A 26,318-nucleotide genomic window follows, 5' to 3' on the forward strand; every position below is an offset into this window, starting at 1 on the left:
CAATACGTTCAATTTCGTTTACCTCAGAGCGGAAAAGAGTTTAATTGAAGTTTTTAAATTGATCATTAATTCCCTGTTTATAAGTAATTAAATTTGATTAGATTAAATTTTATTGTCATTACACATGTACAAGTACAAGGCAACGGAATACAGTTTAGGTCTAACCAGGAGTGCAATAGCAGCAAGTGCAGGATACAGGTATAATTATAAAGTGCAGTTATAGAAAAACTATGGTGATATTTACAGATGGATGTACTATGAACATTATATACAGGTTGTATTAGCTATGAACAGAGATTTCCAATAAATTGATATGTGTACAGATTGCTATTAATAATCAGAAGTGTGCAGATAGATAAACATAATTACAAATGTCTATGTGCAGTGGGTATCTAGAGTTCAAAATTAAAGAATCAGTGCAATGTAGTGCAATGAATATGTGCAATTTTTAAATGTGCAAATGTTAAATAGTGCAGTGATTGTGAGGAGTATAAGTTATGAGGAGAGTGGGGGTGTATTAGGAGGGCAAAAGAGTCAGTGAGGAGCAGAGTTCAAAAGGGAGACAGTTCTGGGGAAAAAGCTGTTCCTCAGTCTGCTGGTTTTTGTCTTGGGGAGCCTAAAGCGCCTGCCGGAAGGCAAGAGAGAAAACAGTCTGTGAGCAGGGTGAGAGGAATCTTTAAGAATACTGCGTGTTCTGCGGTGTTTCTTCTGGATGTCCTCTATGTGGTCCCTGTGATGCGTTGGGCAGTTTTCACCACCCGCTGCAGTGCCTTATGCTTAGCAACAGAGCAGCTTCCATACCAGACTGTGTTGCAGTTGGTCAGGATGCTCTCTATTGTGCAGCAGTAGACGTTCACCAAGATGGCTGATGACAGCTGGTTCTTCTTAAGTTGCCTTTCAGAAAAATAGGCGCTGGTGAGCCTTCTTGACCAGGCTGGAGGTGTTGGTGGTTCAGGAAAGGTCTTTGAGATGTGGGTCCCCAGGAACTTGAAGGACGAGACAGGCTCAACGGCCATCCCATTGATGTGGATGGGATCATGTTAGCCTGTCCGTCCCTTCTGAAGTCCACAATGAGCTCCTTGGTCTTGGTGGTGTTAAGGAGCAGATTATTGTTGGTGCACCAAGTGGCCGGATGCTGTATCTCCTCTCTGTAGGCAGTCTCATTACTGTTGGTGATTAGACCAATCACTGTGGTGTTGGATTTGTTCACAGGCCTACAGTCGATGGTAAAAAGGGAGTAGAGTTCGGGGCTCAGCACACAGCCCTGTGGTACACCAGTGATGAGTGTGATGGTGGTGGAGCATATGTGGCCTGATCTTATATTCTGAGGTCTGTTATTCAGAAAGTCCATGACCCAGTTGTAGAGAGACGTGTCAATATCCAGGTCTTCAAATTTGATCATTAACTTAGAGGGTATGACAGTGTTGAATGCTGAGCTGAAGTCAACAAACAGCATTTGTGCATAAGTGTTTTTATTGTCCAGGTGTGTGAGTATAGAGTGCAGTGATATCGAAACTGCATCTTCTGTGCTCCTGTTGCAAACTGATGTGGGTCCAGTGTGGATGGCAGAGAGTCTTTCAGATGTGCCAGGACCAACTCTCGAAGCACTTTATGATGATGGGTGTCAGTGCTACAGGGCGGTAGTCACTCAGTCATGTTGGGCTGGAGTGTTTCGACACTGGCACAATAGAAGTGGTTTTCAAGCATGTTGGCACAGCTGCTAGGTTAAGGGACAGTTTGAAAATGACTGTGAATACCCCAGCTAGCTGTTCTGAACATGCTTTGAGGACACGCCCAGGAATACCGTCTGGTCTAACAGCCTTACGCACATTGATCCGACTCAGTGCGGTGTAGACTTCTGGGGAGGTGAGTGTGATAGGTGAGTGGTCGGTTGAGGAAGTGATCCTGGTGTAGGGTTCTTTATTGTCTCTTTCAAAGCGGACATGAAAGTCATGTAGCTCGTTCATGAAGGAGACATCTCTGGCTGTGGGTGTGGACTGGCTGGGTTTGTAGTTGCGATAATACTGCAATCATCCTTACTAACTGCTGCTATAAAACCAGCTGCTGAGGATTGTTTCAGTTGGTAACACAATAACCTTCCAGTTTGTTCGCCATGTTCATAATGAATCTGCCTTGATCTTATGTGGAGACCCTCTGCGTATTCTGCTTGCAGAAGAAGTCTTTTCTTATGGCGCTCTTTGGAAGGTGATGTTGAGTGTAGCTGATCAATTGTATTAATTTTATTCATAATCTCTGTAAGCCGTTTTGACATTCTTTTATTTGCACTAGCTTGATATGCAATAATCTGTCCTCTTATATATGCTTTCAGAGTATCCCATAGGATGCTATAACCTATCTCTGGGGATTCGTTTGTCTAAAGGAAGAAATCAATTTGAGCATCAATAAATTTGACAAAATCATCGTCTGCCAAGAGTCTTGAGTTAAACCGCCATGTGCGTTGGGGGATTACATTGCCTGGAAAACATAGCTGTAGTGACACTGGACAATTGTTCGAAATAACAGTACTACCATACTCTACTTCTGACATTAAGGGAAGTCAATCAGGGAATAGGTTTGATGCACAGGTGAATAGAAGGAAAATTGCTTGGAAGATGGATATTTAAATCTCCAGGGGTCACTTACACCATATGTCTGAATGAAGGAGTTAATACATTGTGCTGGCTGACTTAATGTATTACTTGAAGAGCTAGAGCGATCCAAAATTGGGTGCAAAACACAATTTAAATCGCCTCCTGAAATTAAATTGTGTGTGTCAAAACTAGGCAAAATTGAAAATAAATCACTGAAAAGTTGTACATTGTCCCAATTAGGAGCATACACATTGGCCAGGACCACAGACATGTTAAAAAGTTAACCTTGGATTATTACGTATCTGCCATTTTTATCCAACACATTTGACTCCTTAACAAACTGTACATTCTTAAGTTTGAGTACAGCAACGCCCCTACTTTTGCTATTGAAGTTAGAATAATATATCTGTGTATAGCCTCCTCTATTAAGTTTAGAATAGTCTTTTTGCAACAGATGTGTCTCCTGTAAATATACAATATCAGATTTTAACTTATTAAGATATGTGAAAACCTTGTTTCGTTTCACTGGGTGATTTAGCCCCCACACATTCCAACTGGTAAAGTTTGTCTTCACTCCACCCATTTTATGGAGAGCTGTCGAAAACATTCATCAGAAGCATCCGAAAGGTATATGTGGGTTTTGTATGTAGGGGGATGTGTGGAGGAATGAGGAAAGAAAAAAAAAAGGGGGGGGGGTGATCGCACATACACTTATAAACATGAAACAACACAATATTGAAACCTTGCGTGTAAACTTGCTCACACTTCCAGCTACTCCCACTCTTAACTAGCTGACCATGTGGGACCTCTCATATAAAACAAAACAATTTGAACAGCTCTTCATGTTTTACTACAAAGCTACTCCAACCATTATTGACAAAATATACTTGAGAATTAACAACAACGAACATGTGCTGTAGTGGTAATTTAAAAGTTAACATGAGAGTGACATTAACATTTGTATTGTCTTTGACAGCCCAGTGTACTGTCGTGATTGCCTTCATTTCCATGGCTTTCTTCAAAATATCCTCGTTTTCGGAAAAGTAGTGGCATATAATCACGAAGGCGCGTGGCGGTTCCTTGTCGTCCACTGGTTTGTTGCGTAGAGTGCGGTGTGCCCAGTCCAGAAGTGGAGTCTTCTTGAGGTTCAGGGTATCTTTCAGGAGGCCAGCTACAAATTCCGTCATGCATCTGCCATGCTCCCATCCTTCTTTAATTCCCGTAATGTGTAGATTTAAGCGGCGAGACCTCTCCTCAAGATCCTCGCTTTGGTCTCTCAGCAGAGCCAGCTCCTTTTTCACGATACTAAACTCTTTTTTTCAGGGTAGTAAGAGAGTCAGAGTATCCACCCAATACAGACTCCAGACCAGTCACTCACTCCTTCGTTGCTTACACTCTGGCAAAAATGTGCTTCAAAGCATTGCGTAGGTCTGTCCAAAGCTGGTCAATTTGATTGAAAAGTTAATTTGACTGTGCAACGGCCTTTTCCTCAATTTTAGCAATCAATTCGCCCTTTAGTGCATCAATAGCTTGAAGGACGGCACTGTAATCACTTACCGGAGCAGTCTCTTTTTTTTTTTTTAGATGCAGCTTGCACTTTGGAGTTAGCATTAGCATTGAGGCTAATAGCGGATTCCACCTCCCTATGGTTGCTTTTGCCTGTATTCATCCTGATTCAAGTTGAATTACGCTCAGAACAGCTAGACTCTGACACTTATAAACACTTATTTTTCCAGTATATGTAGGTTTAAGGTAATAGTATTTAGAATAAGAGCAGTATTAAACGAAATTTTAAGTTTCAGGTGAGGACCTCAACAGTTTGCGTCTTTACATGGTTCCGCTCCAACCGGAAGTCCAAAACAAACAATATAACAGTAATCACAATAAAAATACAAAACCCTCAGCACTTATAACTTAAATGAAAGTGAAAGGAAAAAATGCAAATGATTTCAGGCCAGCAGATTCGTCAGATTTGAAAACAGGGAAAAATAATACTGATAATAATAGTACTGGGAGAAAACAAAACAAGAGAAATAAAATGAGAATTTGGACAAAAAAAAAACAAAAACGTTTGCTTTTTACCTACGGAGCGGAGGGGTCAAGGGCTATGAAAGGAGAAGGGCGAATGTGGAGGTGTGGATGTGAAGGTTGAGGGCATCGTCGATGAACCCAGCCGGTGAGTAGCAGCCAAGGGTGCCTAACAGGAAACTCCGACACTGTTGACTGCGGAATGAAAGCTTTCGGGAGCTGACTCCATGCCAGCAAGATAAATCGATAAGTTGATTTTGTTCAGGTAACACTGCACTGAAGACTTTGGTGACTTGCTCGTTCACAGACGTCACGAGCGGTCTTACTTTCGCATACTTTCGCTTTTTGTTTCTCACAGCCAGTCGTTAAGTTTACACTATTTGTCTCGACCCAGTTTCTCTACTCGTTTCCCTGCACTGCAACAGTTCAGTCAACTCTTTCTTCTGCACACAACATAATGCTGCCCTCTTCAACTCTCCTCCTCTTCCTTTATACTTTCACCCATTTCCTTTTTGCCGTCTCATGGGTGGCGACCAATTAAACAATGTTGACTGTCGTCACAGAAAACACCAACAATCATAAATGCATGATTATATGCTGTTATGGCTTTTGTAAGGGATCAACCTACGTTTTAAGATCGATCAGGGGTTTATTAGCTCATTTCAATGAACTGGATCTTAAAGATTCAAATCATTGATTCGACTCAATTGAGTCAGATTGAATCAGATAAAAAGATTCACACTTTATCCACCATTTGTCCCGCAAATTGAAGACATCGTATCTTACCAATCTTGTTAATATTATTTACGTGGCCAACGATAATAACATAACACAGTATTGGGCTAACTTTTAGCAAGGTAACAAGATCTACAGCTCAAGGCAATGACTTAGAAACACATAAATAAGAACACAGTTCTTACAAAATGAGAACAAAGATTTATTGAACTACACTAAGATACATGAAACAAACTACGTAATAAGCAACGACAAACAAACGCGCACACACACACACACACACACACACACACACACACACACACACACACACACACACACATTCACACAGAGGCAGTTCAGAGGATGTAAGATGAGTTGAACAACCATCCCAAATTAATTATAATACTTCTTACAAGATCTTAGAATAACACCTGAGAAACCACAAAAGCAGAGATTTGGCTTATCTTTAACTGCTTAAGATCAATCTGCACCAGATCAGCAAGAGGCAACATTTGTTTGTTATTTGCGAGTTTGCTGGAGTCAATTTTTCCCTCGCCGGCTGGCCTTGGGGAAACTCGGTGCTCCTGATTGGCTGGTGGCTTCTGTGACGTCCTTGGAATTTGCTCGTGGGCGGCTGTCGGTTACCGAGGTGACGGACTGATGAGAGTCCGTTTGTGGAAGTTTGTGCGGTTTCGCGGTCCCGAAACTCAAGAGGTTTGCATGGGAAATTCGTGGTGACCCAATCGCGTGTATCCGACACAGTATCCAGGCAGGCGAACGGGGGCAGAAATCTATAGCATGCGGAAGCCAGCTAATGCAAAAAGCAAAGTTTCTTTGTTGCAGGGTGTTTTTACGTGACCTGGATTGGTCCATCCCCATGACACTGTCTTCCAATGAGCAGTTGCCATGAAGGGCGGGGCCACGCCCAGTACTATCGTAGAAAGGGTCAATAATTAACAGACTGCATGTAGAATTTACGTGGTAAGTTTGTGACTATATCACATCAAAGGTTACAAGATGAATACTGTTTGTGCTACTAGTTTTTCATTTACACCAATGTATTGCAAATGTCACTAGCTTTCGTTCAATACCAGACATACATTTCAGACACTTACAGATAATTTTAATCTGCTATAAGGGTTAAAACAACACATTAATTAACTTGGTTGGTTGGAATAAACATAGCATATGAGGAAAACCATGGCATATTATTCAAAGATACATCTGCCTTAGTTTTGAAATTTTAAGAGATTGTCTTTCATTCGTATGCATTATTTTCTCTTTGTCTCTACGGAATTGTACATCTGGCAGGATGTGCCAAAGGCGAGCACATGACCATGCAGAGGAGTCATTCAAAGTCTCGTGAGGCGGTTCCCGCTGAAAATCCTGTAAAGCCCCATTGTTTAAGTTTATTAGTCATTCACTAGTTAGCTGAAGGGTACCAGAACATCTGCAGCCAAATATTAATGCAGCTATTCAAGTAAATTGGGTCTCTGTTATCGTGATGGTACAAGCCCTCAGGCCAGTTCAATGACTGAGACAATTTGGCGCTTGGCGAAGATTTCAGATTCAACGCGTGTTGACCACTGCAATATGCCCATTAGTTACTTCACTTTGCAATCAAAAAATGTTGTTATTATAGAGGCCAATGGAGCAGAAAACAGCCATGAATATAATGAAAAGTGAGTAAATTTGCCCAGAGTGTATTGAGGCTTTTTATTTTTTATTTCAAAGCATTTTCCCTGAATATGTTAAAATTAGATGTCCTCAAACATCAGTCCGTTTACAGAAACACAGAGAAAGTTTTGGCCCAATTAAGCCTCAAAATCACCCCAGAATGGATAAAAATGACCCAACAGCACACAAGGGGAAAGGTGCACATTCCAGACAGGTATGTCTCATGTCTGCAAGGCAAATATTCAGCAGTTTGTTCAGCTGTTACCCCAGAAATTTTTTTTCTGATGTGTTTACCAGTCAGGCACAGAATAAACAAGTATTCCCTGTGTGGTGATATGTGAAACAGGTTATTGAGATTGGCTGTTCTGTGTCGGGGTCCAGGGTTGCTTGGGGCAAGGGGGGCGGAGCCAGCACGAGCAGGCTGACACAGAAGGCAGAAAGATTGATAATGAGTGCATGCTTTAATGAAGTTATATTTTGAGTTCTAAAGCGATGGTTTACTCTGTTTAACATGACATGGTGTCAGAATGAAAGTTCTCCGCACACTCCTACAATCTAAGGAGGACGGAAGAATAATGGCGAACTTTCACGCGCTGAAGATTTTGATTTCGCACGGCCGTCATGTTGGCCGGCGTGGAGGCAGCGTTTTGCACGATTCAGAATTTCAATGAAGCTTGACAAGGAAGACAGAGATGTACAGGTGAATTCACTGCTCTATGCAATGGGCAAGCAGGCTGAACCCATATTCAGCACATTTTTGTTTTCTGTAGCGGAGGAAAAGTATTACTAAAATGCAGTAGTTAAAAAGTTTGATGAACATTTTCTGCTCAAACGCAACTTGATTCATGACCGTGCTTGTTTTCACAAACGGAATCAACGAAATTGTGAAAGTGTCGAAGCGTTCGTCAGGAGTCTGTCTATATGAGCTGGCAGAGTTTTGTGATTTCGGTGCAACTAAAGATGAGCAGATTTGCGATCGCATTGTGATTGGAATTGTAGATAGTAACGTGTCTGAAAAGCTGCAGTTAGAGCCCGATTTGACGCTGGAGAAAGCGATACAAATTGCTCGCCAATCGGAACTGATTAAAATGCAAAGCGCTGATATTCGAGGAGCAGGTGATGTAAGTGAAGTGGGCTATAAGTCTAAGCACACGAGACAATTCAAGAAATACACAGGAGGTAAATACAGAAATCCTGACACTAAACAAAGAGATGAAAGTAGTAAAGTTACATGTTCAAGTTGTGCACGTAAGCACGAATATGGGGCCTGTCCTGCTCAGGGTAAACAATGCCGCAGGTGTAATAAAACAGGACATTTCAAAGTCGCTTGTAAAACAAAAACTGTAAAAGAAGTGACCAGTGACAAACAAGATAATGAAACTAAGGGAACATGGTTTCTGGGGTCAGTTTCTGATGATGCTAACGAGAATGAGCGGCATGTAAAGTTATGAATACAGGGGACTACCGTTAATTTCAAGAATGATACTGGCGCAGATATCACAGGAATGTCTAAACAAACATTTCTAAAACTTCCTGTTTGCCCACATCTTACTAAAGCATCTGCTGACATCATAAGTCCCGGTGGCAAATTGGACTGTATTGGTAAATTCTTCGCCTGTACAGAAAGGAAAGGACAAAGTGTCAGTTTCTGGACTTATGTTGTTACAGGCCCATACACTAACAACCTCCTCAGTCGTAAAACTGGCTGTGAAATGAAACTGGTGAGTAGAGTTGATTCTGTCAACATGGAGGACTCTGTTTCCAAAACTGTCTGGTGCATGCATATTCTCCACGTTAGATGCATCCAGTGCATTCTGGCAGATATCATTGGATTCACGCTGCAGAAAACTTTTATAACGCCAGTTGGCCGCTTCTGTTTCCGGAGTCTACCCTTTGAAATAACCTCCGCTCCGGAGATATTTCAGAGAGAAATGAGCACTCTTCTCAAAAACCATGCTGGCTCTGTTGCAGTGATGGACGATATAATGGTGTTCGGTAGAGACAAGGAGGAGCATGATCGCAACCTCAAAGCAGTCCTAAATTCTGTCAGAGACTCTGGTCTTAATTTGAATAAAGAGAAGTGTCACTTTGGAAAATCTGAAATTCAATTCTTTGGACATATTATTGGAAAGGATGGGATCCGGCCTGACATTAACAAATTTAGATCTATAACGGAGCTCCCCTGCTCTACGAATCTGACTAAATTGCGACAGGTCTTAGGGATAATAAATTACCTCTGTAAATTCCTTCCAGGTCTTTCATCAGTTCTTCATCCAATGACTGAGCTGCTTAAGGGTGACACTAAATGGATCTGGAGCGAGGCACAGATGTAGGTGTTTAACAGGGTGAAGAGCATGTTGACCACAGCACCAGCGTTAGCGTTCTATGATACTACCAAGACCACAGTGGTCAGCGTTGACGCAAGTAGTTATGGTCTAGGTGCTGCCCTGTTTCAGCAGCAAGAAGGACTACTTCCGATTGCTTTGTGTTCAAGGACTTTAACTGAGACTGAACGCCGCTACTCACAAATTCGAGATGGAATGCCTAGCTGGAGTGTGGGCATGTGAACAGTTCTCGCGTTACTTGCAAGATATGGACAAATTTGAGCTTCAGACTGATCATAAGCCACTTGTACTATTGATTAACACATACGATGTTGACAAAGCTTCCTTAAGGTGCCAACGGTTACTGATACGTTTGATGAGATTTAATGTCAAAGCAGTGCATGTACCAGGCAAACAGCTCATGGTGGCTGACACTCTTTCTAGAAATCCTCTGACTCATTACTCATTGAGTCTGACACAGAGCATGACCTGACAGCGTTTGTACAGGCAGTACTGTCCACTAAGCCGGTGAGTGGAGATGGGTTAAATGCCGTAAGGAAAGCCACGCTCCAAGATACAGATCTCCAGTTGGTTTGCAAGTGCATCCGCCAAGGATGGCCCAGTAAGACATCTCAGTTGACAAGTGTGCTGCACAGGTTTTATGCTGCTGGGGCTCACCTTCCGGAAATTGTTGGACTTTTGCTGTATGAGGATATAATTGTGATTCATGGTTCACAGAGACCGGAAGTGTTTCGTCTGCTTCACACAGGTCATCAGGGCCTCACGAAGTACAGGGAGAGGGCTAATATGTCTGTATGGTGGCCTAGAATAGCCAAAGACATCACAAAAACAGTAGAGACATGCGAGTTCTGTCAAGTCTATAAGTCGACACAAAAGAGAGAACCCCTGATGGTTACAACCGTTCCTGGTGGGCCATGGCAAAAGATCGCTGTGGACATCTGTGAACTAGATGGTAAGAAATCCCTAATAGTGTTAGATTATTATTCTCATGATATTGAGATTGCACCTCTACAAACTATTACAAGCCAGCTGGTGATTAAGCATCTGAAAACTATGTTCGTTCGGTGGGGGATCCCATACAAACTTATAACTGACAATGCTACTCAGTTTACATCTGCTGAGTTTGTGAAGTTTAAAACGACATACGATTTCACTCACACTACCTCCAGCCCTCACTACCTACAGGCTAATGGTGCAGCTGAGAGGAATGTTGCTATTGCAAAAAGAGTGTTGAGGCAGCCAGATCCACAGCTAGCTTTAATGAGCTATCGTGCTACACCCATCAATGCCACGGGACTGAGCCCAGCTCAACTGATAATCGGACGTCAGATCAGAAAGACAGTTCCAATACTACCAAAGAAAGTTTATTGTGCAAACAAATTAAGGCACAATCTCTTGCCGAAACAGAGACACATTCAGAGTGTCCCGGATATTCCATGTTGCTAAAAGGGAACTTGTTATATATTTACTAAAGGGGGGCTTCATCACTTTAAAGAGGGGAGATGTGGTGATATGTGAACAGGTTATTGAGATTGGCTGTTCTGTGTCGGGGTCCAGGGTTGCTGAGGCAACGGGGGCAGAGCCAGCACGAGCAGGCTCATACAGAAGGCAGAAAGATCGCTAATGAGTGCATGCTTTAATAAAGTTATATTCTGAGTTCTAAAGCGATGGTCTACTCTGTTTAACATGACACCCTGTCTGCTTAACAAATTTTAGAAAAACATTTTGTTGAAATTATGAATATATACGAATAAAAATAGTCAATTTACAGCGTTTAAATCTGTGTCTTATCAATATGACCAAAAGGACTTTTATGATCAATTATGTAAGAAACTCTGAAAACTGGACTGACACAGTTTCAATTTACTATAACTTCTATGTTAAGCAGCTTTGACACAATTTACATTGTAAAAGCACTAGATAAATAACAATGAATGCATTGAATCTGCTTAAATGTGTACACGTTAATGGACCAAACAAAATATGATCTGATTTATTTTACATTTAATGTGCATCAAAATAACAGTGTGTAGCCAATGTTTCCAGTGTCTTTTCACTTTTCAGCTTTTAATGAGACATTTTAAGACTTAATGAAAACTGTTTTATTTATTTATTTCAGACCAAATTAAAGAGAATGAGGGGAATAAAGAAGAGGAACATCATGTCAAAATTGAGGAAAAAATTCATTTACAGACTGATGGTATTTTGAAAAGGAGAGACAGGAATCATTTCACCTGCACTCAGTGTGGAAAGAGTTTCAGCTGCTCATCACACCTTAATAATCACATGAGGATCCACACTGGAGAGAAACCATTCACATGCACTCAGTGTGGGAAGAGTTTCAGCCAATCATCATCCCTTAATCTACACATGATGAGCCACAATGGAGAGAAACCATTCACTTGCACCCGGTGTGGGAAGAGTTTCAGCCGCTCATCACACCTTGATCACCACATGAGGATCCACACTGGAGAGAAACCATTCACATGCACTCAGTGTGGGAAGAGTTTCAGCCAATCATCATCCCTTAATCTACACATGATGAGCCACAATGGAGAGAAACCATTCACTTGCACCCGGTGTGGGAAGAGTTTCAGCCGCTCATCACACCTTGATCACCACATGAGGATCCACACTGGAGAGAAACCATTCACTTGCACTCAGTGTGAGAGGAGTTTCAACCAATCATCATCCCTTAATAAACACATGAGGATCCACACTGGAGAGAAACCATTCACTTGCACTCAGTGTGGAAAGAGTTTTGGAAGAAAATGCAATCTTAAGATTCACCTGAGGATCCACACTGGAGAGAAACCATTCACATGCACTCAGTGTGGCAAGAGTTTCCACCAATCATCAGCCCTTAATCAACACATTTGGATCCACACTGGAGTGAAACCATTCACATGCACTCAGTGTGGAAAGAGTTTCAGCCGCTCATCATCCCTTAATCAACACATGAGGATCCACACTGGAGAGAAACCATTCACATGCACTCAGTGTGGGAAGAGTTTCAGCTGTTCATCACACCTTAATCTACACATGAGGATCCACACTGGAGAGAAACCATTCACATGCACTCAGTGTGGAAAGAGTTTCAGCCGCTCATCATCCCTTAATCAACACATGAGGATCCACACTGGAGAGAAACCATTCACATGCACTCAGTGTGGGAAGAGTTTTAACTGCTCATCACACCTTAATAAACATATGAGGATCCACACTGGAGAGAAACCATTCAATTGCACTTAAGCCGCGGTCACAATGGACTTTTCTCCCCATAGACTTCCATGTATACGCATTCGAATGTCTCAGACCGAAAACGCAAGTCTGTGTGTTTTGCAGTTCACTGCATTGCAAAGTTCAAGCTTGGTGAACTTTGACCTGTGAAATCACATCACTTGATTGTGTAAGACCAATCGTAGATCAAAACATGACCTCTCTGGACAGAAATGTAAAATATAGACCAATCGCTCACTTTTTTTTAATGTCTAATCATCTTGTTTAATCCCGCCCCTTTTCTAGGGCTGCTCGATTATGGGTAAAATCAAAAGCGCGATCATTTTGGTCATAATTTTATATCACGATTATTCAAAACAATTATCAGTTAAGTCAAAATTATTCGCCCTTCTGTGAATTTTTTTTTTTTGTATATATAAATATTTCCCAAATGATGTTTAACAGAGGAATTTTTCACAATATTTCCTATAATATTTTTTCTTCTGGAGAAAGGCTTATTTGTTTTATTTCGGCTAGAGTGAAAGCAGGTTTAAGTATTTTGAAACCTATTTTAATAGCTTAGTATTTCTAGCTCCCTTAAGCAATATATATTTTGATTGTCTGAGAAGAAACTACTGTTATACAATGACTTGCCTAATTACACTAATTATGCCTTTGAATGTCACTTTAAGCTGAATACTGGTATCTTGAAAAATATCTAGTAAAATATAATGTGCTGTAATCATAGCAAAGATAAAAGAAATCAGTTATTAGATATGAGTCATTAAATCTGTTATGTTAAAAATGGGTTGAAAATAAATCTTTTCATTAAACAGAAATAGGGGGGGAAGGGTCGCTAATATTTCAGGAGGGCTAATAATTCTGACTTTAACTGTATATATGCACAGTTATTTTCCTCCCTGTAAAAAAGAAAGGTAAATAAATACAATAGAATAAAAATATGAAACAAACTGTGCTTTAGGAATCTTAACTGTAAGAAAAATACTTTAGCTACAAAAGTAATTCAGTCAAGAGCAGTGAGGGATTTTCTCCTTTTGTTGTTTGATTAATGATAAAAACAGTCAGCAGCAGGAATATTGCGCTGTCACTTTAAGAATAGTGCGGCTCTGATATGGTTTCTCTTTCACATGTCTTTTGATTCTCAACTTGTTTGTTTATTACACAAATGAGGGTTATTATGAATAATCACTAAACACTGCGCTCTTACAGAAATGTGCATGTATTTGACCATTAAAGCGCTCGCATTAATATGGCCTTTGGTGTCTGTGCTCTACTCATCTCTGAGGCTAAGCGCGCACACACACACAGCATGCGCTCTTTCGAGCTTTTAAAACATGAATGATTCGAACGTACATCAATGAATGATGTGCATCCCGTGCTGCAAACGATACAGTACTTGCTTTTAGTCATTTTCACGTGGAACTAAGCTTTGCAGAGCAACAAATGTGTACAACTATAAAGGGGGCGGTATAAGATGCATTAATCGTTTATCTCGATCAATTGTTTTTCATAATCTGTAGAAGCCGAAATCGAAACCAGATTTTCGATTAATTGCACAGCCCTACCCTTTTCGCAGCGACATACAACAGAATTTCGCATGCTCAAACTCTAGTGTGACCGCAGCTTTGGTGTGGGATGAGATTCAGCAACTCCTCAGACCTTAATAAACACATAAAGACCCACACTGGAGAGAAACCATTCACATACACTCAAGTGTGGGAAGAGTTTTAGCTGAGCAGCAATCCTTAACGAACACATGAAGATCCACACTGGTGTGAAAGAGTATATGTGCTTGAGTGTGAGAAGACTTTTATTACAGCTCCAAAATTAAAACTGCACCAGACGATTCACACTGGAGAGACCGTACAAGTGTTCACACTGTGACATGTCTGAATAATGTTTGAAAAGGCTGAGTGACGCTATACTGTTTTTCAACACTCTTACACTGCAGTAGGTGGGGTTGTAAATGTGTCCTCGCGTTTACTGTAAACACGATGGTGGCGGCTGAGAGAAGAACAGTTTCATAATCATCTGGCAAACCACCTCTGCAGCTTGAAATGTCTTTGCAAGTGATTGTACAGGTGCGGATACATCTGTACTTTACTCTCCAGTATATTCATGTAGCTGTTTTGGATGATGTTCTCTGTCTGACTCCCTGAATGAGAAACAAATCACTGGGAAGACACCACACATCAAAGTAGGTGGAGCTCCAGGACGGTTAGTTTGCAGTATACCAGGGCCTCAAGTTTAGAAAGCCCATTCAATTGTCCTGTGTTGCATCTTTTATTGGTAAATTTTCTTTACTTTAAGGTTCAAGATTCTTTCTAGTTTACTACATTTACTTGTTTGAGTAGAATACAAACCTGATGAATATATTATGATTTAGGCAGAGCGACAGGTATTAAGTTTTACAATATTAATACACTGTGATGATCCCAAGACATCAGATTGGAGTATGTGGTAAATACTGATTGGATGCCTGCATTACTCATCAATGGGTATATAAAAGTTGTTGTGCTAGCTACGCCAGGACACTGTGGCTACTCAGGAGTCCCGTCAACTCATTGATTCTAACCTTATGGTTTTGTTTTGCATTACTTGTATCATGTAGTTTAAGTGTTGTTGTGATTATATACTAAGTTCTTTGTCTTCATTGTTATCCCTAGACATTTGTTGGTAGCTTTGATTGATTGTTTTATGAGTTACATTTTATAATAAATAATTAGCATTCAGGCTATTTTGTTGGCTCATCTCTCTTTTATGATGCGACTCAAACAAGCGGGTCAAGCGGGCCACTTGATGCGGGCGCGCGGGGTCTGCACGTCCTTGGGACGCGCGCTCTTTGTACTCTGTGTGTTTGTTCTGTCAGCATCGCGCTGTTTTATTCTCAGCGTCTCCGTCTAGTTGGTTTCGGTTTTGGTTGGCGCTGAGATGAAACATGCATGTTGCATTTGTGTGAGCGCACGGTAAGGTGTTTTCACCTATCGTGTGCTCGTGTCTTGCGTCTGTTGTCAAAGCACGTGGCTCTGTGTTTACATTGTGGTTGCGTGCTTTTGTTGTGTGCTTCAGTGTTGTGTTTGTCTTGTCATACAAACACACGGTTAATGAGTTCTCTCATTGGCTGCGTGTTCTAGTCTTGTTTTATGAGCACATGGCTTGCGTTGTCTCTTTGTGTCATGTGCTCTCCCATCTATTGTCTAGTCCCACCCTCCATTCATCTGTTCATCTGTTTGTGTGTTAATTTACTCCTGCTTATATTCTCCTCATGTCTGCTGTCCTGTGCTAGTTCATCATTGTATATCATTGTATGTTTCCTCATCGTATGTTACCTTGTCGTGTGTCTGTTCCAGTCCTGATCCCTGCCAGTTTGCCCAGTCTAGTTTGGTTTGTTTGTTAATTTGTTTTATTAGTGTTTTCCCTGGTTTGGTCAATCCCAATGGTACTGTCTTCCAATGAGCTGTTGCCATGGTGGGCGGGCCCACGCCCCGTACCATTATGCTCAGGGTATGTGATTAACAGACTGCTTGGTAATTTCATGTAATAAAATATCTTGTTAGTTTGTTACTATCTTACATCAAATGTTACAAGGCAAATACTGTTTCTGGTACAAGTTTTTCATTTACACCAATGTATTGCAAATATCACTAGCTTTTATTTAGTACCAGACATCATACATTTCAGACACATGCAGAAGGATTCATCTGCTATAAGGGTTAAAAAACATTGATTAACCTGGTTGCAAAAAAACACATGTAGTATTCAAAGCAAGCCACTGCCCAGAGGGACAAATTTAGTGATCTCCTTGGGTCTATGAATTTTTTTTTTTAAGTAGCACACAACTCTTAAATTCACAAATCCAATTTTGGTTAATTCATTGTCTTGTGGATTTATGAATCGGATTTTGTAAATGAATAGTGCTGTGCATTGATTAATGTTATTTTTTTATTTTATTATTTATTTTATTATTTTTGAGACTGAGAATCTTACATTTGAGAATCTTACATTTACATTTAGTTGGGAATGGGAAGACATTCCTCCAGCATGGAACAGTCAATGAAAAGGTTTTGGAAAGTGATTTATAGCCTGCGCTCACTCCCAGACTGGAGGCTCCTGGAGGGGATGTAGACCTTCAGCAGAAGGTGGAGGTAAGAGGGTGCAGTGCCAGTGATTTGAACTTGATACGAGCCTCGAGCGGTAACCAATGCAGAGAGATAAAGAGAGGAATTACATGGGCTCTCATTGAAGACCAGATAAGCTGCAGCGTTCTGGAGCATCTTTAGAGGATTGAGGGTGCACGATGGGAATCCAGCTAGAAGAGCACTGTAGGAGTCCAGCCTTGAAATGACAAGAGTTTGCACTAAAAGTTGTGCAGCATGATCTGTTAAGAAGAGTCTGATTTTTCTAATGTTGAAAAGTGCAGATCTGCATGATGGAGCTGTGTTAGCAACGTCCACTTTAAAAGACAATTGATTATCCAGAATTACCCTAAGATTTCTTACCGAACTACATGGGGTAATGGTGGATGATCCCAGCTGGATTGAGAAATTGTGTTGAATGTGTGGAGTTGCAGGGAAGGTAATGTAAGCAGATTAGTAAGCAGTTGGTGATGTTTTTTCCCAGTCGATATCCTTCAGGCAGTTTGATGCGAGTTAAAAATTTGGTTGAAAACAGCCCTTTGTAGTGTTTTGGCAATAAATAGAAGGAGAGAAACTGGTCTGTATTTTTGGTCAGTTGTTCTAACAAGGAGGCAAAAGACCATGGCCCCTAGCGTCTGTCGCCAGAGCTCCTTAAAGGGCGTCACACAGCAGATGCGCCGCTCAGTGCTGCAACACGGCGTGCACATGATAGTTGAAATTATCACATACCAGACGCGCATGTTCGCATAGTATTTAAAAGGAACCTAATCAGATGGGGCTCTGTGGCGCAGCAGAAATATGAACTGTGTCCTGAGTCGTGGCTGGGTGGCGCCGGAAGGGGCGGACTGGCTATCTGGCAGACCGAGCAGTTTCCTGGTGGGCCGATGTACTTTTTGGGCCGGGCTGATTATCGTCGTGTGATCTGATCGGCCCATACAACGCTTAGCAGCCTATCATTTTTTCTGCCTAATTAATTGACAATGCTGTGATCTGTGACGCTCTGAAAGTAAGATGTTTTTTTTCTAACACTGGCCCATGTGATATAATCTGCAGCCCATTGGTTCTTTTCTTTATTGACATTGGGCTGACCCAATCACAAACTCCTATTTTGGGCTCTGTGTGAGCGTGCAACGTCGGTATGTATTTATCAAAATAGTCGAGAGTCTGAGAGACAGAGAAGAAACGGAGGGGAGGCGCAGAGAAATTGTGGGAAACTGGCGTTTCATTTAGCGGTTCTTAAAAGTTCTCCGTCCATACTACATGGCTAAAAACGCACATCACGTAACCACAAATACTGTCATGAGCTGCAGCCAGTAGGTCAGCGGGTGCTTTGAGCATTAATAAACCCAGGTGAGAGTAATAGTTATAGTGCATGTCTGACTGTTCATCAAAGATCTACTGCTAGATCTCATCTCACTATAGTTGTTAAACGTGATATTAAATTCATCTTGTTGTCTTTTGAATCACTTGTTCTCAGGTAATATGTTTTGGCTTAGTGCAAAGATAAGTTAATATATTAATTTATGTAACCACGTACACTGATTCTGCCCATTGACTGATTGCTTACCTTTATCGTATAAATTTATTGTTCATTATACTTTTATTAATGGCCATTATTGATTATAAAACTAAAGTTCTAAAGTACACTGTTCCCTTTGAAGATTTACCCATGCGAAAGCAGGCAGTTTTTGTTATGTTTATTATTTAATATAGGCTGAGTGAATAGCGTATTGAATAAGCTAACTTGGCTGTAGTGTATGAGTGTGTGTGTGAATGAGGGTGTGTGGGTGTTTTTCAATACTGGGTTGTGGCTGGAATGGCATCTGCTGCAACCACTGATAAATATGGCATCTGCGGCAACCACTGATAAATAAGGGACTAAGCCGAAGGAAAATAAATGAATGAATGAATAGTGTATTTTTTTACCTAACAAAAATCTTTATGGACAGTATACAGAAATTAAATTGAGATTAATGTCTGTATTTATTTATTTCATATATATATATGGCCTTTGTGTTTTTATAAAATAGGAGTTGACAAACATATTGGACTTGCACAGATGGGTAGCATTTTGATTGTATGTAGTGGGCCGCTCTGGCCCTAAATGCCAGAGCTGATTTTTTTTGCCCCAGTCCAGCCCTGGGCGCCGGTGTGTACCCTGATAGAAACCTATGTTTAGAATTCTAAATTGCATGGCATTGCGTGGCGCAACGCTATGCGTCGCCGAGCGTCGCTTCTGGTGTGCGACCTGCTATAGAGGTCAGAGTAAGGTTTACCTGCACAGCACTTCACTAGCTGGCCTCCGTTAAACTTGCTTAAAAGTGGTTGGGAATGTGCCAGTGTGGAGAGAAGTGATTTTTTTTTTTTCTTCAGAGGGTGTTGTTTGATGGAGATTTAGGTTGGATTTGGTGGAAAATAGACTGCTAATTTGAGTGTTTTTTTGGGTAAAGAAGGAGGCTAGCTGATAATGAGTTGGTGTAGGAGGACAGATCAGGGTATTAAATGTCCTGAATGGTTTGCGGATGTCTGAAGTGGTGTTCAGTTTGTTATGGTAGTGTAACCGTCTTCGTTGGTGTGCTTCCCCAAAATGTCTCTGCGTTGTGTATGTGTGATAGGATGAATAGGAAGGACACCAAGACCAAACAGAGCAGCTTTCCCTTTAATGGACTCCTCTCTTCATTTTGTCACTCGCACAGCAGAAATGGCACTGCAACATCTTTCCCACAAGGAAACACAACTGAGTACATCACAAAATATCTTCAAAGATTACAATATGTAACAAATTGCCCAATATAAATGATGTAAATGTGGCTGCAGCTAAATAACTAGTAAGCTAGCTGTTCACAAACTAACTTAAACACTGAAAAGAGAAACTATAACATATGACGGGCAATTATAAATGTTAAATATATTCACAATATAAAGAACCAACCAAATAAAATGCCCTATCACCCCTAAAACAACATAAAATATGCTCTGCCGCATGGAAACATCTAAAATGTCAGAAATATCAGAAATATAAGTCAATCTATCAAAAATAAGGACTTCTACACATTAGTTAATGCCCTAACTATAACATATCTCATAAAATAACATGGATGGCTAATATTATTGACAAAATTAAACAGATTCTGTGCAGAGCTGAATTAATTCTCCTACCTTTCCCACAAGGAAACACACAACTGAGGCCAACCAGCAGCCCATCTCCTTAACACAACACACAGCTCCCCCCGGAGGAAAGGAAGAGATATAACATATTCCCTACACCAGTATGGGGTTTTGGCTGAATGGAGTTGGGAGGCTAATGATGCCAGCTGGGTTTGGCATCTGCAAAGGTCAGTGGAAGCTTATAATTTGTGCCATGCTCTCTCTGTTGCCCTGGGTGCTGTTCGATGTTATCTCAGCACATGCCCTAACTCCAACACTAACCATTCTCTCAGACCATCGGACAGCCAGGGGTTAGAGGGAGTAGGGTGCATTGGTCTGGTGGAGACAGGACAGATATCACCTAGGCAGGATGTTAAAGTGGAACAGAGTGTTTCTGCTGCACTATCTACATCAAGAAGTGAGAACTGTGTGTGTGAGGGAAAAGACGATGTAACAGTTGAGGAGACGTGTTTGGTGGGCAAACCAGTTTTTACTAGTAGCAATTTAGTTGTTAAAATCAACAATTGAATTCTTGATATCAACAATTAAGTCTGAATGTCAGTCCACATTTTACTAGTGAAAATGCAATTGTTGATATCAAATAAGCAGTTTCGTCATCACTATGCACTGATGGATTCAGATTTCTGTCTTCCAATCCATTTCAGCAAGGACCAGCGTTTATCCTTTTTCTCATTATCCTTTTTCATATTACTTTATTCATTTGAGTATTTTAATCAGTATTTAATCTTTGAAATGGTTGTGACTAATCAATAAAGTTAAACTTTACCTAATTTCAGAATATATTTAAGAATTTTAGTGCAGTGGCCTCACAGCAAGAAGGTCGCTGGTTCGAGTCTCGTGAGCTCCCAAATTAGGTCAGAGGTGATGGAGACCTTGAGGGGACCTGAAGGGCTTGAGGATTAAATCCCTTGAAGGTATTCTGATATAGACATTTGTATGCTTGAAATATTGAGATATCGTTCACAATTGTTCGCTCGCACCCATGTGGAAATGTTCTAAATCTATCTGTGTTTTAACCAATCAGGTGTTTTGTATGATGCAGTTACTGACGTTATATAAAAGTATAATTGTTGTTGTACGCAGATGTGAGAGAGAGAGAGTCTGTGAAATTAACATGACTGATGCTGTCCTGTTTACACACTAATAAGACACCTTTTTCTTGATCAGATCACAGGTAAACAAGAGAGACACATTCCAGTTCTCATCATCAATTTTATCCTTCTAAATTGAAGAGGTATTTCTTCCATTTCTACCCTAATTGCATCTACAGGGGACGTTTTCACTGCTCCACAACATAATCTTAACGCTTTAGCTTGTATGGTATCTAATTTTCCTAATATAGTCTTAGATGCAGATCCATAGACAATGCAGCCATAATCAAAACAGGATCGAATCAATGCTTGATACATGCACAGCAATGCACTACGACTAGCTCCCAGCTGTGACTAGCAACTGAACGCATACAGTTTATAACCATTTTACATTTTGTTTCCATTTTATTTCTATAAACTTTCCATATTAATTTTTCATCTAACCATAAACCAAGGTATTTAAAAACAGCTACTCTTTCCAATGTCTGATCATATAACTTTAGATCTGTGTGTACAATTTTCTTGTTTTTTTGTAAATATCATGTATTTTGTTTTTGATACTGAGAACTTTAAGCCCCATTCAGAGACCATTCCTCAACTTTTTTTAATTGATTCCAGTATTCCCTTATTAACATTTTTAATATTGCGTCCTCTTTTCCATAATGCTCCATCATCCGCATAAAGTGCAAGTCCTATTCCTACCATTTTAACCTCATCAAAAACATCATTAATCATTAAATTAAATAAAATGGGGCTAATTGCACTGCCTTGTGGTGTACCATTTGCAATATTAAAAGTAGCTGATAATCCTTCTCCAATTTTGACTTGAAAGGTACGTTGAAATAAGAATTCTAACACACAGTTATAAAACTTTCCACCTATACCTATTTTGTTCAATTTAATTAGCAATCCTTCCCTCCATAATGTATCATAGGCCTTCTCGATGTCCAAGAAAACTGCTAGCATATACTCTTTCATTATAAAAGCTTTTCTAATTTAATTTTCAAATAAAATCAAGGCATCAGTTGTGGATCTATTCTTCCTGAACCCACTTTTCTCTAATATATAATTTAGTCGCTTCACAATCATTTTTTCCATTACTTTACATATCGTGGATGTAAGAGCTATAGACCTATAACTGCTAGGCTTTGTTTTGTCTTTCCCAGGCTTGGCTTAAGGGGAGCACGACTGCAGTTTTCCATTGCTTGGACAAAACACCCTCATTCCATGTCCCATTAATTACCTCTAATAATGTCTCTAATCCTTTAACTGGTAACTTCTTTAACATTTGATAACTTATAATATCCTTACCTGGTGTTGTATTCTTTGAATTACAGATAGCTACTTTCATCTCAAAATACTTAAACTCATCATCTAGACTACTATTAAAATCTATCGTTTTCATGCATACATCTCTATATAATTCCATAATTTGTTGACGTTTTGTTAAAAATACATCATCTAGGTTTTCAATGCTGTGAGCTTTAGCGAATGTTTGAGCCAACATTGTTACCTTTTCTTTATTTGTAATTGCGATCTTCCCATTTTCCTCCATCATAGGTATTTTCCTGGAGCTATCAATTCTATTCATCTTTTTTATCATATGCCAAACTGTATTCATATCAGTTTCCCTGCCTATTGTATTACAGAAATTTTGCCAGGCTGCCCTCTTTGTGCTCTTGATAATCTTTTTGACATAAGCTTTTTTCCTTTGGTAATCTAAAGCAGGTCGCCTACCGGAAGCGCCGCTCGGCTCCGTGACATGGCGCGCACATGACAGTTTAAAGTATCACACTCCAGACGCAGACATTCGCATGATATTTAACATGAAACTAATCATATGGCTCTCTGTGGCGCGGCAGAGAAATGAACAGTGTCCTGAGTCATTGCTGGGCGCCGCAGACAGCCGCCGACTTGCAGCGCTGGTGTGTGTACCCTGATAGAAACCTATGTTTAGAATTCTGAAATGAGTGACGCTTCCGGTGTGCGACCTGCTTAAGACTGCTTGTGGAGTGAGCATTCTTTTTAAAATTCTAAATGCTTTTTGTCTTTCTTTGATTGCCTTTGACCATTCTTCAGACCACCAAGGTACATTTTTCCTCTTTCTTGTGCCATTTGCTAATGGGATTGATTGTAATGCTGCAGAATAAATACCATCTACTACCTTATCATATACATGATCAATATTTCCCTCTAGTGTTATATTTTTAAAAAGGTCTTCACAAATTGCTTGGAATTTTCCCCAATCTGCACTTTTGTAAATTATTATTACCATTTTATACCATTATTAAATTATTTTGTGTATAAACCTTACTTTGAATTTTACAGATGATAAGAAAATGATCGCTTCCTATATTATTTCCAGAGACTGACCATTTATATTTACCAGCTAATGACACTGAGACTATCGTGAGATCAAGCATGATGCGCTACCTTTTCTTATATCTATTCTTGTTGGTTTGCCATCATTTAGACACACTAAAGATTTCTCTTCCATGAAATGTTCTATTATTTCCCCATTTTTATCTGTTTTCCTACTACCCCAAATACTATTGTGTGTATTAAAGTCACCACATATAATAATTTTATTTGATGTTTCACCTATAGTGCTTTCCAATATGTCTACTGCTAATTCTAAACAGGGATTATAAAAGTTTACTCTTCTGATTACCCCATGCTCACCCATTACTTCTATACATATGCTTTCTGTTTCACTTCTGTTATTTACATAGCTATAAATCACATTTTCTTTTATGAATGTTGCACATCCTCCACCTCTACCATTATTCCTCTCTTTCCTTATGACTTCATAACCATTCAGCTTGACATATAATGATTTGCATACCCACGTTTCTTGAATACGAATTATATCAGGAGCTTGCTCATATTTCCAATGTATTTTTTAAACTCCTGTCCATTAGCAGTCAAACTCCTGGCAATCTATTGAAGCAACAGGAAAGACATGACAATGTTAAGTATCACTACACTGGGATGCATCATAACTTGCCATCATATTCCACTCTATCTTTCATTCTTTTGCTTTTAATTTCTTGTGGATTTGTTCAGCCGATATATCTGTACAGTTCAGGAATTTGTTTGCACATTCTGCCACAATTCTTCCTACCTGCGCAGAGCCATTCACCACTGCACACATGAACGCCACAAAATCAGTTTTGTTCACACTAATGTTGTTGATGGAGTCATTCTGAAGCATGCTCTTTTGTTTCTCAGAGTCATTCACTTGAGAATTGTGTACATGTTCCCTATGAGTTTGTATTTGTGTCAGCTGTTTTACTTTACGAGCTACTTCTGCATATGTTCAACTTTGACAACCTGCATATGCGGTGCTATGTTCGCCTACACAGTTGCAGCATTTCAACTTAGTTCCTTCTCTACACTTCCCATACTGTTGCTCTTCACCGCATTTTGCACAAGGCATTTTCCTCTAGCAAACAGCAGCCGAATGTCCTATGCGTTGGCAGTTATAACAACGAAGAGGAGGAGGAACATATTCTCGTACCGTATAGCTGATGAAGCCTAGTTTCACATTTGCTTGTAAATTTTTATCCTCAAAGTGTATCAACACAGAAAGCCTCTCACATTTTGTAATGTCCCTCCACATCATTAGTCTCCTGGCCATACCAACCTTTCCTCCACTCAAGTTCCCTTTAATTTCCTCCATAGTTACATTTAAAGGTACACCTGAGATGACCCCACTCTTTTTTGATCCAACTTCAGTACAGTTTATTTTACCACCAGCCAATGTTTTTAGTTTTAGTATCTTTACTCTTTGCATTTCGTCTTTACATTTAATCAAAACTCTTCCATTACTTAGACATGTTGCCCCTTTTACTGATCCTATTTCTTTTTCTATTGCTTTTGATAGTTTAACAGGATGCGTATATTGTTCTGACTGCTTGACAAACGTGACTAAGATTTTAAGATCTCTTTCCCTTTGTCCCATCTCCTTATTTCCGCCTGAACACGTTTGCTCATGTTCAGACTCATCACCCATGTTGTTTCCTTTTTTTCTTTTATTATATCGTTCTTCATGGAATTCTGTTTCCTGATTGTCATCGTCTGATTCATCATCCATTGCGTCTACCCAAGACTTATTTCAAACTGTCCTTTCTACTCTATATTTTACGAGTATCCTCCGATTCATAGCAGCTTCCTAAATCCATCGTCGTCCAAAAGCAGCGTGCACCTAAGCGCTAACTCCTCACAGCACACAGAAGACATTTAGGCCAGTAATACATGATGACGTTTGGGGTTTCTCAAATAAAGTAAAGAACTTTTGGGAGAAGTATTAGAAGACACTATTATCATATCACTACTATTATGACTACACTATATATTTATATTTGTCACTGATTCTTGAGATATTGGACAAAACATGTCCAGCTATTGTAAAAGCTAGAAAATAAAAATATGTTCATTTTAAATACATTATTAATAGAGTATTTAGCACAATTATCCCCTCTGATTTAATTTGACCATTTATTCTTTGTGGTTCAGTCATTCACAAGCATTAAAATGAATAAAAAAATTATTTAAATAATGGAGAATATATTGATAAGTATATAGCAGTTTACCTCTGCTCACCACATCAGTGTCTTATGAATATATGACATTTATTTATATATATATATATATATATATATATATATATATATATATATATATATATATATATATATATATATATATATATATATACTCTTAATTAAGTAAAGGTAAAGGAAAGCCATTTTAAAATATTACAGATATTTAATAATACAGATATACTATTATTAAATGACTGTTCTAGTTGTAATTACAATAAACCTATTGTAGTTCCTCGTTATCTCATAATTATATTTTAGTGTTCTGTAAATTTATCATTATAACTGATTAAAATAATCTTGTTTATGGATTGTGAAGTAAAATACTTACACTATTTGGAAAACATCACATTGACAGAACACAATGTATGCTCACTGATCCTGAATCTGTGAACTCTTTTCCACCGATCTAAAGGTTTTAATGATTCCCTGATTTCAGTCTTTAAGATATTTAAGTTCTCTGTATTGAATTTGAAATTTCCCTTTTATAATGGTTTGTGTGTAACTATGTATTCCCTTATGCTATTTCCCTTTAAACATATAATAAAAGAACAAAGAAATAAATGAATAAAAGCTGCTAAGTTAGATTTTTTACTGATAATAATAAATCATTTCTCACAACCAAGACACGTCAACCCCGTCTTCCAGTTTCTGAGGAAATTATTGATGTTTTTATTGACTTTTTATCCTGAATTTTGAGAAATGATGACAAAAACAATAG

At 39.5% G+C, this 26,318-nt stretch overlaps 1 pseudogene; it reads left to right on the plus strand.

Annotated features, from left to right (window-relative positions):
- LOC130223494 (oocyte zinc finger protein XlCOF6-like) overlaps positions 1–13,228 on the plus strand; it is a 170,541-nt pseudogene extending 157,313 nt beyond the window's left edge.
- Positions 13,229–26,318: the final 13,090 nt, after the last annotated feature.

This window comes from Danio aesculapii, chromosome 4, assembly GCF_903798145.1.
Source record: "Danio aesculapii chromosome 4, fDanAes4.1, whole genome shotgun sequence".
Taxonomy (NCBI): Eukaryota; Metazoa; Chordata; class Actinopteri; order Cypriniformes; family Danionidae; genus Danio; species Danio aesculapii.